The sequence below is a fragment of the Haliotis rufescens genome, unplaced genomic scaffold, assembly GCF_023055435.1.
Source record: "Haliotis rufescens isolate VD_foot unplaced genomic scaffold, xgHalRufe1.0.p SCAF_1, whole genome shotgun sequence".
NCBI lineage: Eukaryota > Metazoa > Mollusca > Gastropoda > Lepetellida > Haliotidae > Haliotis > Haliotis rufescens.
The window spans coordinates 82,936,135-82,955,087 of record NW_025963779.1 but is presented as its reverse complement, the minus strand read 5'-3'; the positions used below and the strand labels follow the sequence as shown (position 1 = coordinate 82,955,087).

Genomic DNA, 18,953 nt, shown 5'->3' with positions numbered 1-18,953 from the left:
TATACAATGTCTCCATAAAACCTTTTGAATGCTTTACTGTGGCCTTGAAGTTTGTAACTTTGATGATCAAACAGCTTCTAAGCAAGAGTCGTATGACGCTCTTTGAAATCTTGGCAGAAAGAGCATGCTCGATTGTACTTCAAAAGTTGTGAAATGTAGACACCAAGAGCTGGAGCTGCAGGAATATTGCATAAGTTGAAGTCACCCCTCTTGTCATACAGTCTTGTAATGTGGACAGTGTCACTCTGAATATGTATGCATGGCTCTAAATATGAAACAGATGAGGCGGTCTCACTGGTCTCCTTTATTTCTAGGACAGGTAGGTAAATCAGTGGAAGGGAATTGGCTATTTGATGGCTATTGAACGATATCAGATCATCGAGCTTAGGTTAAAACCTCTTAGCCAATTTACCTTGTGTTGACTTTGCTAATCCGAGCAGCAAGTCATATGCATAAAAAAACTGATCAGCGGACACAATTGGTGCACATGGGGATGCACCATCTTGACTAGTTCCCACATCGGTAAAGGCATTTTCGAAGGTGAAGAAACTAGTGTTTACCGTGGTATTAGTCTCAACATTTTATTATAATTAATTGCAACTTGGATCTAAATGATAGCATTCCTGCGTTCTCATTGCCTCTAACGATAACGAAGAGTTGCTTGTAGCGTTGCTGCTACCGTTGCAATACATTATATGAATCAGGTTAACGCACCAAATGGCTCATAAATACTGCCTGCAGATACGGTTTATAGCCATGGGCGAACACCAGGCCTACATCTCAGGGGAAGGCACTTCTCTGTAAATATTTAATCTTCCCTCGCCCACTTAAAGATGTGGATGGCTTTAATGGGACGAGTATATACAGTTACATTGGGGCTGTATGTAGAGAACACAGGCTCAAATCATTTTATGGTTCCTGCTGTGATGATTTATTTAGCTACTTATATGTGTTCTTCAAAAGACACTACCACTTGATTAATTGCATATATTGATACCTACCCACAGAACACTTCCAAGTGCTCTGGTGTCCAAAAATATTGCCTATTTTTTATTACATCTGTTCCTATCTACAACGCTTCCAGTCAACTTTTATGTTAAAAAAAAAGAAATTTATATACAGAGTACATGCTTTTAAGGAGGTATTTAGGTATCAACGACAGGATTTCTTTAGCGTTGTAGCTATAAAACATTAATTCGCAAAGAATGTTACATGAAAATACATTTCCCTATTAGAACAGTAAATGTAAGGGTCTGCAAGCCATTCAATGTCAACCACCAAAATGTGTGAGTGAGTATGGTTTTATGCCGCTTTTAGCAATAATCCAGCAATATCACGCGGCGGGGGACACCATAAATAGGCTTCACACATTGTACCCATGCCGGAAATCGAAACCGGGTCTTCGGTGTGGCGGGCGAACGCTTCAACCACTAGGCCGACTAAAATGGGGAACGACAGGTCAGGCTCTTTGACCTGACTGATTGTATGTCAACGTATCCAAACGGCGTGGGATGTTGACCATGCCATCAACAACAGGTTTGCATCCCCCTAGACACGATATTTACAGGACAATGAGATACAGCTGGAATGCGGCTAACTGCGATCGATGTAGACCATTAACCAGTATCAAAACACGACAGACATCCTCGCGAAGTATATGGATGCAATGGAGAAGGAAAGGACAAGTTTTCAGGAAGACTTTTATGCGTGCCATTGACTTTTTAGTACATCTTAAGGTAATGATTCAACTAAAGATACAGCCAATGCACCGTTCTCTCTCTAATTCTGTGTAAAACTGTAAAATAAAGTATTGCTCAACTAAAATTAGTAGTCCAATCATTTTGAAAACTGTTTGTTGTAATATACAGGATTGTGTAAATATTTGGCCTGACATCAAGCACGTTATATTTCGTATTCAGGTAAGTGTCAAATCTTTAAGACATTAATTACTGTAACAGCAACCATATATTAAACTAATGTAGCCGGGTTGGTTCCTTAGCTTTAATAATCTCAATGAATGAAACGAGGTAATATGTCTCATATATATTACACTGAACGTGTATTTGTGTGTTCTTTACTAATGTAATTATGACATCGACTCTGATGTTACGAACAATGTTTACTGTTTGTGAGGAAGTGCCTTAACACGAAAGAAAGTTTAATATAAAGTGTACTTTGTAGCGAATGCATTCATAATTATTGACTACCCATGCCACTCATCACGGAATTATACACAAACAATCATTGCATGTGTCGTCTATGTTTACGCTATGTAAAGTAATCCTGTACTCCCAGCACTTTAACTCTTCTTCAAGGGGCGCAGAATATTCGTCAATAATCATGAAGCGATTGACTGACAAAAAGCGCTTGATTGCAAGCATAAAGATATTAGCACACTTTTCCAAGTGTGCATACATATTTTAAGCTAAACGGCAAAGGAAGGTTGCTATTTTGATCCACTCAAAGTTAGTTTTTCATGCGTAACCGCGCAACTTCAAGTTCAACATGGTGCTTAAGTAAACATGACGCTTTTTCATATTGAATATTTCAACTATGATATCGGGAGAGCCAGAGTACAAGTTTTCAAAAACAGTCCCATGATCTTGTCCATATGTCTTTCTGTTATTCACGTGTACTTTTCGACAATTTAAGAATTATAAACTTGTGGAAATGTACGTTAGGACAACACCTTATCTTTAATAAACACTCATTAAAAACAAAGCTCACCTATTCCAGACTTGCCATTGACATTCCTTCACTGCAGACAACGGTATGACCGCCCACATTACCAGGCGTCAGAGTCCTATCCAAAGTAGCATTTCGAAAACGAACATGAAAGACAAACAAGTGTTGTGTATTTGGTTTTCCTCACTGGCAATTACTTTGCTTCAACCGTCATGTAAACAATCGTGTTTTAGTTTACAAACCTTTAAGATGCGTTACTTTTGAAGTGATTGTCAAAATAATTCTTCAAAATTACCTTGCGATCATTGCTGACAAGCAATGACACAAGTTTACTATGGTAACATGACATGTACAAAACAAATATATGTGGGAACGAAAGCGACAAGAACCTTTCCATAATCATAAGAGATATCTGCTGAAAGACACGTGTGATGAGACGTGTTTATTTTAAGAAGTTTCTGCTAAAACAGAGTACTATACCAGGTGTTCGCGAAAAGGTTAGCGTGTAGAGCCATACTGTTGGTACCCGTCACATACACATGCAAAGGCATGTCAGTGTTCACCTGAACCAATACGGAAATATGGGATGGTATTTGTCAAGACAGGGAATTGCATCGGACAGTATCTTTGTCACTGATGCGTCAAATTAGGAAATGTCCTTTTTGAAAGCTACACTCAGGTCATGAATATTGTAACCTTGATCAAACAACTTTCAAGCAAAAGTCGTGTGACGCTCATTGAAATCTTGGAAGAAAGAAAATCCTCGATAGTACCTCAAAAATTGTGAAATGTGGACACCAAAGGTTGGAGCTGTTGGAATATTGCGCGACGTAAAGGAAAAGTTGGGTATTTGAAGGTTGAAGGTACCTCTCTTGTGATACTGTCGTGTGGTTAGTTTGTTACTCTGAATCAGATTGCGGGGATCTTAATATGAAACAGATGAGGCGGTTTCCCTCGCCTCTTATATTTCTAGTTCAGGTAGGTAAATCAGTAGAAAGGAATTGCCTATTTGGCCAATATTAAACGAGATCAGACCATCGCAATAACTGATCATTCATCTTCCATAGGCAAGGGAGTTAACTGACTGTAATAGTCCAGTTTCCATCCTTGCCGAACTTGGCTGGAATTACTGGGCTCGATCGTAGCGCCACCAGTGGCTATTACGAGTTATGCCCCTTGTATGTCCTTCCTATTAACCAATCAGATCATATCACTTGCATTTGCTTCAAACAAAATGAGCAAGACGATCCGATTCATAATCAAGATCTATAATCTAATAAAATGGGTCTAACTTCGCGAAGTGGATCAATTCACGTGCGCACCTTGATTAAAACATAAAAACATTTCTAAAATATCAGTTGACGCCCACTTGACGGTACACATGCTTTGCAAATCCTGCAATCGACCGAAATATCTGCACGGCAGTTTACGACCCGGATGTTGATTTCATTTCGCGATTTTCATTGGACTATGCATACACTCGTTAGTCCAGCCAAAATATAACTTCAAAATTCCAGCCTAGTTCGGTAAGGGTGGAAATTGGACTTGATAGTCAGTTAACGTCCTTGCCTCGGGAAGATGCTGATTATGAAGCTTAAGTTTAACTTCTTGGCCAAATTCCCGTGTTTTGATTTTGCCAATCCGAGCAGACATTCTAATGCATTAAAAGACTTATCATCAAGGACGGAGCTCAAATGGTGCACACTGAGATGCCTATTTCTTGCCAAAACGTCAATCACCAAATTTCACATTGAAGTTTTTCATATATGACAAATATACATGTAAGAAGTCGATTTCTCAGTACATTTGGCGTTTCTATGTTTGTCGAAAACAAAGTAAAAATAGGCTAAGACAGTTTGACTTTCCGTCAACAAAAGTCGGTATCAATGTAACGACCTGTAATCAAAGTTCGCACAAAATTGGATCACTTTACCTGGGAAAAAATGTGTTGATAGATATGTTACACGAACCACAGATATCACTTTAAACAATCATTCTCAGAAAATAGCCGACTGAGTCTCTACATCATATGCCTCAGCATTAGCCCACACGATGGCAATGGTAAATGGATTCCGACGTATTTGATAATCAATTCATGAGGTCTCTCTCGTACATCAAAAGAAATCATACAGAAAATATCAGTAATTACATTTACAGAAACACTCCAAGGAAAATGATTGTCATAGCTGTTACTCCTAAAGAAATTGTAGGAAATAACTTAGGTGTTATCTTCAGCCAAGAAATTGACACAGGATTTTCATTGGATGGATTTCAAATGTATAATTGCTTAAAGCGTTCCTCACAGAAAAATGAAATTTGTTCCGAACAAAACAATTTGGGAGGCGTTCTCTATGCTAACGCTCAAATGATCCCCAAATTCCTGTGTCTGATGGGTCTGTTAATTATCTGTTAGGTGGCTTGAGACAGAACATAATTCACGTCCAATGACATGCACCAAAGTCATTTATTGACCAATGTAATTGGCTAGATCTAAATCGAATGACTTTGAAATATGGCAAGTGTAACTGAACGATTAGCTGCCAACTCTAATAAATCTACAAATAATAATTCAACGAAATACATGTCCTTCCATTACAAAAGGAGATATCAGCTTGAAAATATAAACTGAATTTCGAATAGGTGGACCAGGTGATGAATCGTTTCATTGCCCTGAAAAACGTAGTTCACATGAGATACGGCGTACCTTTTTAGTGTCTGTAGAATTGATTTGACAGATCTACAAGTAATTATTGCGAAAGATAAAACTGGCCACCTCAGGCTTCTCTCCAGATTACTACATTAACAGTCGTGAATAATTAAAATGCCTTGTACCACGTAGGAACTCACAAGAGAATAAATTCTTACCTTTCTTTCCGTTTTGGTAGCTCTTAGGTTTACAATAAAGAGGGATAACACGTCACTCTCACAATTTCTAGGTTCAGGTCTTCAGTGCAGGGCAATTGCCTTGAGTTTCATCCTTACTATGTCAGCACAGTATCCCAAACACCGTATGTTGGAATAAATTACCGATCCACTACAAATATCTAAGGTATCCCCACATATCTACATTGCAGCTCAACTACACACATGCCTGTCAAATGGTCTAGGTAATCAGTGTCAATGTAATCGTCGTCAAACGAATTCAAAGGTCCGAAAAAGACTATTTACCTGGATGCACCAGATGCGAGTGAACACACGTATTAACCTTGAAGGTAAATATCAAACACATCACGTAAACATACGACTGGATTTGACAACGTTCAGTCTCTGCCTAAATGTACACCGGCGACAACCCAACATGAACGAACTTTAAAATAATGGCGATAAATGACACTTTTATTATTAAGTCCGTGATATTTGTCCATATTTTCAGTAACAATTATCAAATATCAAATCTTACGTCTTTGAGAGGCATTTATACTTATATCAAATTTCAGTTTCTTATAATATTTTTTAGCATGTGGCCTTTAAGTGCCGCGATTCTTTGTGCCGAGATGGGTCCCTTTGATGTACCAGAATCCAATAATCTTGGGTTCAAGTCCCAGATTCGCCTTCATTATGATGCTTTGTTTGGAAATGCTTCATGGGTTTAACAACAGTTATAAACGGCTGCGACCGGTATCACATTCACTTCCTAAATGAGCTGGCACACGGTAATATAATGTTGCTACAGTGGCAGACAGACATACAAGTGTATGAGGAGCTGATTGACCCAGTACATTGCATGTTTTTTTAAGATATCATTCATGCAGTCACGCTTTCCGATGTTGTAACACTTATTAGGTCCACTACATCATCACTACAATGCATACATCTAAGGGTTACAACGATTCATATATGTAGCTTTTATTAACTGCCGTTTCTATCTGTCTATATGTTTGTTTTGAATATCAATCATTTTTTGTTGGATGAGGAATTAGCGATATTTTTGATATTTCAAGAGGAGCGCATATTATATTTCATAAACATCATTCTAATGTTTAACTTTCCTTGTATAATGTTGATTTAAATTCAATGTCATATCAATTTGTCAGATGTAATATTTTCGCTATTTAATCGCATATAATCTGTTCATATTGCTAATGTGATCTAATTCATGAGTGAGGTGAGAAGAAATAGTTAAAGTTTAATAGATTCTGGTACGTGGTTTCTTTTCACTAAATTACCTGATACGTTAACAAATGTTTGCGTTTTTCAAGTAATTACGAGAGAGAATGTGTGGCCAAGGATTTAGCATCAGGGCATCGACAAAACCTTCACATCAGCTTTGATGTTAATCTTTCCTTTGATGTTTAGTTTTATATAAACAATGAATATTCTTCATAGCTCAAGTGTCCAGGTGAAGGAGATTTTAGGGAATTTCAACACATTCACAACTTCAAATCAAACAGAAAAAAAGCCGCGTTCAGGTTGCGTGCTGTGTGGCGTTGAAAGTTGTTCTGCGAGACGATTCAGTCGAATGTGTGTGCAAAAGAAGAAGACTAGCTTGATAAAAAAAATCCAACAGCCTCTCATATGCAAACAGTCTTTTACACGGTCTTCCGTTTCGGAAGAATCAAACATAAGATGAGCCGTAATTCGTCGGCGTGTCTTTGAAGACGCTTCTGTGTGTTCGGTTAGGTTTACGTGACATAAATCTTCACTGGGGTACACATTCGAGGTTGCCTTTGATTTGAGTGATAGGGGATTTGTCTTGTTTCAAACAAATAACCCGGGGTCCATGGTGAAACATGTATTTACTAAAGTAGGAAGAGACAATGTGATTAAAACGTCTCTGTTAGCTGAATGACTGAATAATGAAGAAACCATGAAAATCACTGTGGCGTATAGTGAATGTTGAACTCAAAATGATGATGAATACAATCACAACAATAAGAGCAGAAATTATGTACTTATACTACATACATGTATATACTAGTAAGTGTGTATATGTATTTTCGTGTGTGCGAGTTTTTTTGTGTGAATAATACATGATTTTGCTCATGCAAATTTATTTTATGTTTTTACTTAGTATCATATATTACCTACAACCTTCTTTGTTAACACTAATGCCTTTTTCTGTATCCCGGGGAATGAGGTGTTGAGGTGAAATGGGGTTTAACGTCCAAGATTATTGCACTCATATAGCGACGTGCATGCACGTGTATGTGTGTGTGGCTGCTTGTACTAGTCCGGACTTAGCCAATTTATCGTGCTAGCACACTGAGATACCATGTCGCAGTTTAACATGAATACCCCACTCAGACACAGTATACTGACTCCGAGCCGACCAGTCCTTGTTTTAGCCCCTTAATGCCGAGCGCCAGGCAGGGTAACAACGAGTACTATTTCTTAACGTCTTTTTGGTATAACGCGGCCAGGGGATCGAACCACCGACCTGCCGCTCTCCGAGGACAGACGCTCTACCCACTAGACCACGGAGACGGTCTGTTCGGAGAGAATTTAAAAAGCCAAAAGTACCTTCGATATTGTAAATACAAGCGCCAAAACCTTTCCCATATTCATCAGAAACCTGAGGCGATTATACAATGTCTACCATAAAACCTTTTGAATGCTTAACTGTTGCCTTGAATGTTGTAACTTTGATCAAACAGCTTCTAAGCAAGAGTCGTATGATGCTCTTTGAAATCTAGGCAGAAAGAGCATGCTAAACTGAACCTCATTAGTTGTGAAAGAGCTGGAGCTGCAGGAATATGGCATAAGTTGGAGTCATCCCTCTTGTCATACAGTCTTGTGGTGAGTGTGATTGTCACTCTGAATCTTTATGCATGGCTCTATATACGAAACAGATCTTTTAACGTCTTTTGGTATGACGCGAAAGACGGGATTGAACCCCGGACCTTCTGCTCTCTGGGCAGACGCTCTACCACTAGACCACGGAGGCGGTCTCCAGGGGAATGATATGTACCAATGTTTGTGGAAGCAGCCGACCAGTACTAGTATACGGATCATGTTCTTAGAATGTGAGACCTTTCTGAAATATGTCACCGTAAACGGATGGCGAGGAGCGTAGTTCAATCAATCAACCATGAATTCCTGTTACAACATGCCATCGTTACGTAGCTGGAACACAGCTCACTGCGGCATTAAACAACATTGCAGCGACTCAATAAAAAAAACAGTAATTATTTTAAAGCATAAAAGATATATATCCAATTATGTACTGTGTGATACACACATATATTGTTACATCTAACTTATCAAGATGCATTTACCGAGCGGAGGGGATATTAGTATAAAGCGCCACAAGTCGCTGTGTATAGTTGAATGCTTCTAGGCGTGCCAGAAACTTTTGATCGTGGGTTCAAATACTAGATTCACCATGATTATGTTTCCATGTACCCGTGCACGTGATTTTCACCGAAGAGTAAAACATCTAACGCCTACATGAATCCTGGCTTCTGTCCCACATCAAGCCGTAATATAACTGAATATTGTTAAATGCTGCGTTAGACTAACCCACTCACTCATTAATGTACGACCGCCTCCGTGGTTAGATCCCCGGCCGCGTCATACCAAAAGACGTTAAAAGATGGTACTTGTTGTTACCCTGCCTGACGTTGGGCATTAAGGGGCTAAAACAAGAACTGGTCGGCTCGTAGTCAGTATAATGTGTCTGAGTGGGGTATTCATGTTTAACTGCGGCATGGCTTCTCATGGACTAGCACTGTAAATCGGCATTAGTCTGGACTAGTTCACACAGCCACACACACACACACACACACACACACACACACACACACACACACATCATCGCTGTATAAGTGCAATAAACTTGGACGCGACGTTAAACACCATTTCACCTCACCACTAATGTCCGTACATCATACACGCTCTACATCATACAGTCTCCGCGTACATTATGATGTAAACATTTACAAATTACATAGCTTTGGTCATAACTGCATTTAATGGGGCATTAGTAGAAGCAAGAGTTTTATCTCCTCGATGCTAAATTCCAATCCGTGAATAATCAGTCTTTACGATCCCTTTCTGCACTAGACCTTCTACCCTATCCAAATGGATATTGTATTTTGCACACCTATCATGCGTACTGGACAAAACATGGCATCTGTCTTGTGTCCTTTGTATCAATTCGTTGTGAAATGGCATGTGCACTTGAGCATTCAATCATTCCATACGAGATGTTTTATCAAGCATCGCATAATGTCGGATTTGGAACATCTGCTTGAAATTAAAATTATCAAATGTATTGCCTTATAAAAATTTAGTTTCTTTTTTTCTTTTTCTGAAAACAAAACTTCGGAAAGTACTCAAATGTATTTTCCTAAAAGATAAAGTTTGTAACTCTTTCTGAAAACAGTCATTACGAAGTATTCAAACGTATTGCCTTTTTACCATTAAGTATAAGAAGTAGTGTTAACAAGGGCGGATAAAACTTGAGAGTCTTGATAAAGGAGAACTGGCTTTCAAATGGATTAATGTGGTATAAGGAATCAGCATTATTGCAATATTAGCTAACAGAGTAAATACTACAGAACTAATATGTGCTGACTTTTTTTTGGATACGAAAAGGTTTCGAGGCACGTTCTACAAACATCTTTGATGTATGACTGTGGTATCTAATTCCTCTGTTCTGTGTCTTATGCAGTGGAAGGATGGCACCAGTCGGATGGAAAGACATCACGAAAGTGGAAACCACACTGACAGTTATTGCCTGGATCTCAAAGGGAGTCCACGGATAATTACTGACAGGCTTAGAGTTGCCTCAACGTTGGTTTATTCACAACAGCGTAATGAAATTCATCGCTGCACATTGAATTGCGGTAACGTTCACGACTAACTTATGCCATATGGGGTATGAGTAAAACATGAAAACTGACTCCCTAATATGCAATGATAACCTGAAAGACTTAATTAGAAAATGCAATAGCGTCTTTCAACACAAGGTAAAACCCAAAATGTCTGACACTGTATCACTGTGAGCAGTTAGTATCTGCTGTGCCTTGTAATGTATTCTTGTGTGTTTATAGTGTCTTAGATATCATGAATCAGGAATAAAGGTCGTACTATGCAATGTATATGACATTTAGGATACCGAAACAAACGAGGTGGAACCTTCTTAATCATATTATCATATTAGCATTCTTATAATACCGCCGTCATATAGCTGGCGTATTGCTGAGTGCGGCGTTAAACAAAAAACAACAAAACAAACATTCTTATAATAATCGAATGTTTAGAGCGACTGATATATTTTCATTCACTAAAGTAACTTTAGACACCTCCCACAATACAATGCATGTGTGACCGACCTATTTATTACATTGTGTATAATTACAGAAACATCCACACATCTGGCAACCCCTATCTAAACTTTCTTTCACGCCAGGCAATAGTCTTGCCATCACGTTGGCACCTAATTGATGTATGGAGATTTTTAGAGGATTTTATGGGATCATGATACCCAGTTTATCAGATTGGTTTATCGCATCGATAACACTAGTCTTTATATGATAATGTATTGTGTTGAATAAGGTTGTAGAATCTGAGATGGACATAAGCAAATAAACTTGGTTACAGCTAGAGTCAGGTGCACCAGTACTCATTAACTACTGTAAAGATTGCAGAACCCTACCCCATGCTGGCCATTAAGTTGGGATGGGCGTCGGCAATACCGGACGAGTGGGGAATGACTTGGAAAGGGTTTTGACGCTTTTATTTGGCAGTGCTGTTAAGTCATGCTGATTATGTGAAATTGTGCTCATAAGTCTTTAAACGCTGCTCTCACTTTCGGCAACATGGTCGGTCGCTGTGTCAGAAATATTGGTGTTCCAGAAACCCATTCCCTCTTCATACAAAACATCCTTAACTTCGGGATCAATGACGTTCATACACTTCTACGAGGTAATTTAATTTTAATATGGTAAGGATAAAATTATTATATCATAGTGTTATTGAGTCAACAATATAACTGAACATGTTTACAAACGTTACTTAAACGTATAAAGTGTAAGTGAACCTTCTACGTACAATCTTGTGAAATTACAATGTGTGAATCACAACAAATCTGTTGACAATGAACTCTAAGTATTTACTATAAGTAAGTTATTTAATATTTTCGACGAGGAGAACATCACGGTCCTACTGTCGAACAGACAGTATGTCTTTTAAAGCGACAAAAGTAAATAGGTTATTGGATATGAAATCATATTTGCTCCGACAAACTATGCAAACATATTCCAAATTCCTCTGTGTTGACAACCAATTCGCAAATACGTGCTCTGTCGCCATATGCCCTCCTGGATTAATATCGATGGTTTGTATACACTTGCTACGTTTGTGGTCCCATTTTGGCACAGAGCTTTCCGTGATCACAACGCAGAGTACATCTTAAAGTGGCCACTGGTGTCTGCAATGCGTTGAATCTGACCACTCTTCAAAACATGGCCAGTGGGGTGTAAATATTTGCTTTATCACTGATCATCTGACTAGACAATCAATACCAGTCACACATATAGTCCACCTAGCCTTCAGTTCTCATATGCTGTAAACCAGCCTTCGGGCGTAGATAATAAGGGATTGAAACGAAGGTTCGGCGTCTTCAACACTCCCTTGGCAAATTCAGAACCATTATAAAGATGTCCACAAGGACGACCACAATCGATAGCAGAAGAAAGCTCAATTAAATTAGCGAATTGGGCCTTGATTGTCCAGTTGAGGCTGTATACTAAATGCAAGATTTATAGATCGTATGGTAAAGGAAGGAATTGATTAGTCGCATTGAGGTGTGACAGTAAAGATCGACTCATAATTGTGCATGCACTTGGATGTGGGATAATAAGCTTTGTGTCGGAGCGGGGAACAGATGCTCACTTCATTTTCACGTGTTAATCAATGACATGTCCAAATATATCATACGTCTGGTCCCTTAATCGTGTCCCTTGTGTATTTTACCATCTACTTTCTCAACAATTTAAGAAGACAGCTTCCGTGGTCTAGTGGATAGAGCGATTGCCCGGAGAGCAGAAGGTCGGTGGTTCGATAGCGGGGACGTCATAACATAAAATGGTACTTGTTGTTCCTCTGCATGGCGCTAGGTATTACGCGGATAAAACAGTGCCTTGTGAGATTGGAGTAATTATACTGTGTCTATTTGGGTTATCCATGTTACATGGTATCTCGGTGGGCTAGCACCATAAAATGACATTAGTCCCGACCAGTATAAGGAGACATATGCTCTTTGCTAAATAAGTGCAATAATCGTGAACGCGATGTTAAACCGGATTTGTATTTCACCACGTGTATACGTGAAGATGATATGTTTCGTTATGGTGGAATGTAATTGTGAGAATAGAAACAAAAATGTTAAACACGAAAGTCATTCTCATATATAGAACTGCAACGAGTGGGTATTTGCATTCTCGTGCACAAGTGGGGATTTAAATATTATCAATACAGAAACTATAATTGCTTTGGATTAGTCGCATTGACTACTAACAAATAAAGACAAAGACGTGTGGAGGGAATTTATTACTTGGGGCGTTGATCAGATCCAATACATGTAAATGAGCTACACAGCTAGCAATTACGACCTTTTGATCATAAGCAAGAACGACAAGGAAAGTTTCAATTCATTATCGCCAAAGCTGTGTTCATCCCCGATTGGCTCCTCAACACAGTGTGTGTTATTGAAGAGTTGATGACGCTACCTTAGACTAAAACAAGTTTAATTTCAGTTGGCCTCTAGCAACTGAAATGTTGACAAATACGGCTTTGAAAACTCTGTCCAAATGTCTGATGAAATAAATTTATTGCAAATCTTCCAAACACGTTCCAATAGGTGTATTTGTGTACGGATTTGTTTCGAGGCTTACAAATCCGATATTAACAAGAGTATGCATGCAAAAACATAATTTATATTAGTAAACGTGTTCTTACCAATTTACATCAAACACATATTTTTAACAACAAATTAAGTTTTCGTCATTAGTTTAGCTTTGGAGACTTGTCCCTTTTATTCTCAAAATTGGATCTGAGACCAAATAACTGAAAAAGACGCGATTTCTTGCTAAGATAGACAAGCTAAATATATGAGTAACTTGTGCGCTTTATCGGAGCCGACAGTTCAATTAAATGCCCTACTAATGCCCCTATGTAGGGTAATAGGTTTCTCTCAGACAAAGGTAATGAACTGTGAAGCTTACTGACCACCTTCTCTAATGTAGTATGACATTTTGATTTACAGCATATGGACTGTCAGAGATGACAATCAGATCACACAAGCTATACTGGAATTTTTTAGTAGTTCGATATTGTAAAACTAAAACTAGAAATCTACAATTTAACATTTTAACATTTGTTTGGATGGGTAAACTTACACATATTTTTCCAATCGTTATGAATCCAACTGAATGTGACATTTCCAGGAATAATGGTTCATCTAGTGTAAGTCAAGAAAAATCATTAAACATTTTATGCATTCTGTGTGCAGATGCGAGTTTCCATGATACGTCTCCGGTGCACGCCTATTTCGAGCAGAAAACAAATCAGCTTTTCAAACTCATAAATCAAAAGCCATGAATTGACAAATATTGACTGATTTAAGTGATCTGCCCCATGTCAGGTGTAGTTACATGCAAGAGGTATGTGAGTAGCATAACGCCAAATCACTTCCGGGCACGTGCAAGATATTTAATGCAAATGACAGGTTTCGGGTAGTTGTCATGTAAAATTAAAATGAGCTTTGTGTCAGCTGTTACACGAAATAAATACTAACCGTAAATGCCAGAGTATAACTAGTTTCGAATAGCTGAAATGAGTCCATTGGGCGAAAAGGACAAAATAGCGGTAAAAAAATATATGAATGGATCACTGAAAATCAGTGAGGCCACCTTTTTTTCGCGAAAAGGGTGTGCATGTCCTGCTCTGCTGATATGCATTTCACTTTAATTAGAAGCAATACCGACAGAGTGGTTCTACGCAGTCGGTCTAAGTATTAATTTTACGAGCTGATATGATTTATTATTATCATAGATTTATTGCTCTGAATCATTTTAAAGAGACCTACAACACTATTCTATTTGATAGTATTAATGTCCTACACTATTGGTTATCCTTACATGTAGAAACGGAGCAAACAAGTAACGTTATCTTTTCGAAAAGAATATTTATAAAACAGTATCAATTCAATGAAAAATGCCCAAAACCCATACAAATTGAGCTATTGTGATATCTCATATAAGATTTTTTTTTTAATGATTTAACTTAATGTTAACTCCTGCTACGAAAATCGAAGAGGGATAAACCGGTTATATTGTAACTGCTTTACTGGAGTAAGAAGATGGCAGTAATTCTTACCTCACAAAAGCAAAGGGTAATCAGTCATCGGACCTCAGAAGCACTGATGAACATCAAAGTTCGTCTGTTGCTGCTACAATCTTGCTTCGGCAAACTGAAGCCTACTCAAACCAATGCCACACTTCCTTGTAGTTTATCGACTGTAGTGACTAGCAGCTGTTCCTAGCTCACCCCTCCGACTGCACACATCGACCAGTTGTATGAGCCTGTAGGAAGTGCCCGCAACGGAAGATGGGGATCTGGCTGTGATTTTTGCATATGTATCAAATACAGATCGTTACCTTCACTTGATTCATAGAAATTAATGTTCGAATGAGGGAACGGTTACACAAAGCAAAGAATAATGATTGATACAGGGGAACTTATTTATACCAGATTCAATGCTCAACTATTAGGATGCGTATGGGAATGGTGAAAATTCTACATGACGATTAATACATAACGCAAGAAAGCAAAAAGTTACTCAACTGTTCCGTCAAAGCAGTAGTTAAAGGCACATAAATGAATACGTGTCATTCACATGCATCAATTCAGGGGATGGAATCATATCCATAATGTAATCATTGTATTACGGGTTAATACATTAATAAGACAGACAACCAGAATTTAAGGGGTCTTTTCTATCACATTAGCTTGAAGCCTTTCGGAGTTATAATCCAGAGTGTTTCTGTGATCCATTTGTGTTAAGGCTAATCTGAAAATGGCACAGCTGCACTCACGACTGAGTACGTAGGGCAGCAGTATTATTAGTTTTAGTTCTCCTGGTTGTTCGTTGTATATATTGATTACCAATGTATTGTGGTATTTGGCTATAACGTTTGTTTTCCGTTATCGTCATGAGTGGCCAAGTGCTAAAGGGGCTTAATAAAGACACTCTGAACACCATTTCACTTATAACACGCCATGTGAATTTAATGTTCGAGTAGAAAGTTAAAAAGAGGTCGGAGACGTTTAAACTATTCAGGAAACACACGGGTATGGTGTGGACAAACCGAGCGACATAAATAGGATGATTCTGAATCGGATGGAGACCGCAACTATGCACAGCGAACTCGGATGCCTAAGAGCATTAGACTAACAGTACAGCCTTCTTCTCCGTCAAAGGGTTATGATGCAACAATATTTATTGTATTTTGACTATACACGTGGCCACCTTTCCTTTTACTACTGATTAAAAGAATATTGATCAAATGTAACTTATGTTATATTTGGGATTAAACCATCTTACCTAAGTGCAAATTCTAGTACCTTTTTGAGTGGAGTCACTGGCACGGTTCCCATGGCCAAAGCTATGAATAGACAAAGCTTTTCAGAAAGTGGTCAATAACCCATCCTGTTATAATTGGGAGCCCTGCTAATTTACACTCATCAGGGGGATACACAAAGTACGTGATCTGTACTACCTAATTGGGCGATCAGGTGCGTTACTCTGAGAGTGTCAGTTCGAATATGGGATAGGACTCCATCCCACAAAAGCACAGTGCAACCTGTTTATAATGCCTACATTGTTATGATACCACGTTAGTTGTTGCAACGGATGTCTATGTAGAAGAATGAATGAATGAATGAATGAATTTCTTTATTTCCTCCAGAGTTGAATCCGAAGATTGTACATGGGCAAGTACATTATTTACAATACATCAATGAAATTACTTGACTATATACAAAGAAATCATGTTATACACTGCTATGAATAAACAATTTACAATGTACATTTTGAGAGCAGTAAGGTATCTAGTAGATATACATAAGGTATTTCTTTAAATTCCATATGAAGTGGGCGGTCGGGTAGCCTAGTGGTTAAAGCGTTCGCTCGTCACGCCGAAGACCCGGGTTCGAATCCCGACATGGGTACAATGTGTGAAGCCCATTTCTGGTGTCCCCCGCCGTGATATTGCTGGAATATTGCTAAAAGCGGCGTAAAACCATACTCACTCACTCACCATATGAAGTGGCAGAAAGACAGTATGATGCTTTGCCAAGTATCGTAATCAAGTTCGTTTGTCAATTCATGGACATCTGCACCGAGAAAGAAAGAAAGCATATCATCATCGTCAAGCATATCTATTTTCACGTATACATCTACATCAAGTTTATCAATTAGGCATGAGAAGAAATTATTTCTGTCAGGCATAAACATTTCACAGTGCAAAATAATATGGCAATCATAGTCATAGCAATGTCTTTTGCAATGGTTACATTCTTTCGACACTTTTGCTCTTGATCCGATTTTAATACAAAGTTGCAGGGGTTGTCTTAGATGTGGATAGAGATACATTACATTATAAAGAACATGCATTTGTAACCGTTTATGAATTTTATGGTATCGTGAAAGATCCGGTCTCTGTGCTAGTCTCTCTCTCCAGATGTACTGTTCATTCTCTGATAGACGTCTGATTACAAGAGCTCGCCAAGCCGATTTTGTTGGGAACGAACCGCTATCAGTATATCCCTTTATATAGTTATCCAAATGGTATTTTTTAGCAGTATATAGAAGGATGTTGCATATGCTTACTGGACGGCTAATATTGACAAAAGCGTTGGTAGCAATGTGAGCACAAAATAGGTCTTTTGTTATTGTGTATATTTTGTATGTTTCAGATATTGCAGTAATTAACAATTATATATTGTATTTCTCATTTTAGGCTGCATACTTAAGTAGTTGTAAGTCAAGTATCAGCAATAAAGCCCAACTCTTTTGTTATGTTTTGCTTTGTGGGTCAGTCGACTTCTTGGTGGTCAATTAGAGTGTAAGCCCAGGCGTCCTCTTGATTGGCTAGTTTTATATCTCTGTGTCCCACTTTTTAAACACTTTGTTTTCACCCTGCACTTGACATTTACACTTCACTGTGCACTGGACTGAGAGAAAGGATTTACTTACATGAAGATTATCAAGAGGGATTTACTTTATTTTCGAGGGATTGTGACCATCCAAATACACCCCAGTGGGATTCACCGGGGTGTCGGTTTATCATCACAGAAAAAATAATGAACACCCAAGCCTGTGTCGTTATGTTTTGGCTACATATGCACGTATTTATGGCTCTCCATAAATTATGACAGTCAGGTTTATCTTTCACCAGTGCCGCATTTTCCAATGTACAAAAGGTGACATTAAAACCAGGTTGTACTGTACTAAAATTTGTACTTTACTAAAAGGGCGTAATCTCAAATATTACGTTTCTTACATACGTGCACGCACTATCATATGATCTTAAATAAGTGACATAGATGCAGGACACATTTCTTGTTCATTGCAATTGCATCAAGCTTTGTGAAGCATTGAAACTTCTGTCACAGACGTTAAGCAAACATGCTTGGTGTGTTTAATGTAGTATACGGCTTCAAACTCGATGTATATGTATCGATCTCGCTGCCTCAAAAGAAAAGTTCTTGGCAGACTTTGTTGACATGGTCAAATTACAGCACAGATCACATACCACAAGTGGAGGCTCCAGAAATGTGTCTCATATTCCCCCATGGAGCTTTGTGTCATAGTGAATAACTAGCCAAGTGTGATGTTCTAATACAGCCTCGATTATCTAGAGACTAACTTTCGAGCCAATAATCTGGAGAGTAAGTTACGAGCATCGTATATTACGGATGGCCTGTGATTAAATGACGTGGATTGAAATCTTTTGGTGCGGGACTTTCAGCATGCGTTGACGAGTTTTCGTGTGAATATCACCCACTGTCATTTAAAGAGCCAGTGTTTTAGTAAAAAGGGAGGGTTCAATGCCGCTTTTAGCAATATTCTAGCCATATCTTGGTGATGTGATAAACACTTTTATCATTTAACTAAAGCATTTATCCATGACATAAGCTTATGACATAAAAACATGTATGTCATACCCCAATGACATAAGTATGCAAATTAGATATGCAAATTAGATAACCCGAAGTGGGACTTTTTTTTGTCGGTGCACGTGAGTAGGTGTTTACAAACA

General features: G+C 38.4%; 1 protein-coding gene across 1 annotated transcript in view; it reads right to left on the bottom strand.

Moving 5' to 3' along the window:
• The window catches only part of LOC124136971 (neuropeptide receptor 15-like), a 37,163-nt gene extending 21,986 nt beyond the window's left edge, over positions 1-15,177 (bottom strand). Inside the window, exon 1 of the mRNA XM_046503052.2 lies at positions 15,007-15,177. The gene's annotated coding sequence lies outside the window, so the exon portion shown is untranslated. The remainder of the gene's footprint in view (positions 1-15,006) is intronic.
• Positions 15,178-18,953: the final 3,776 nt, after the last annotated feature.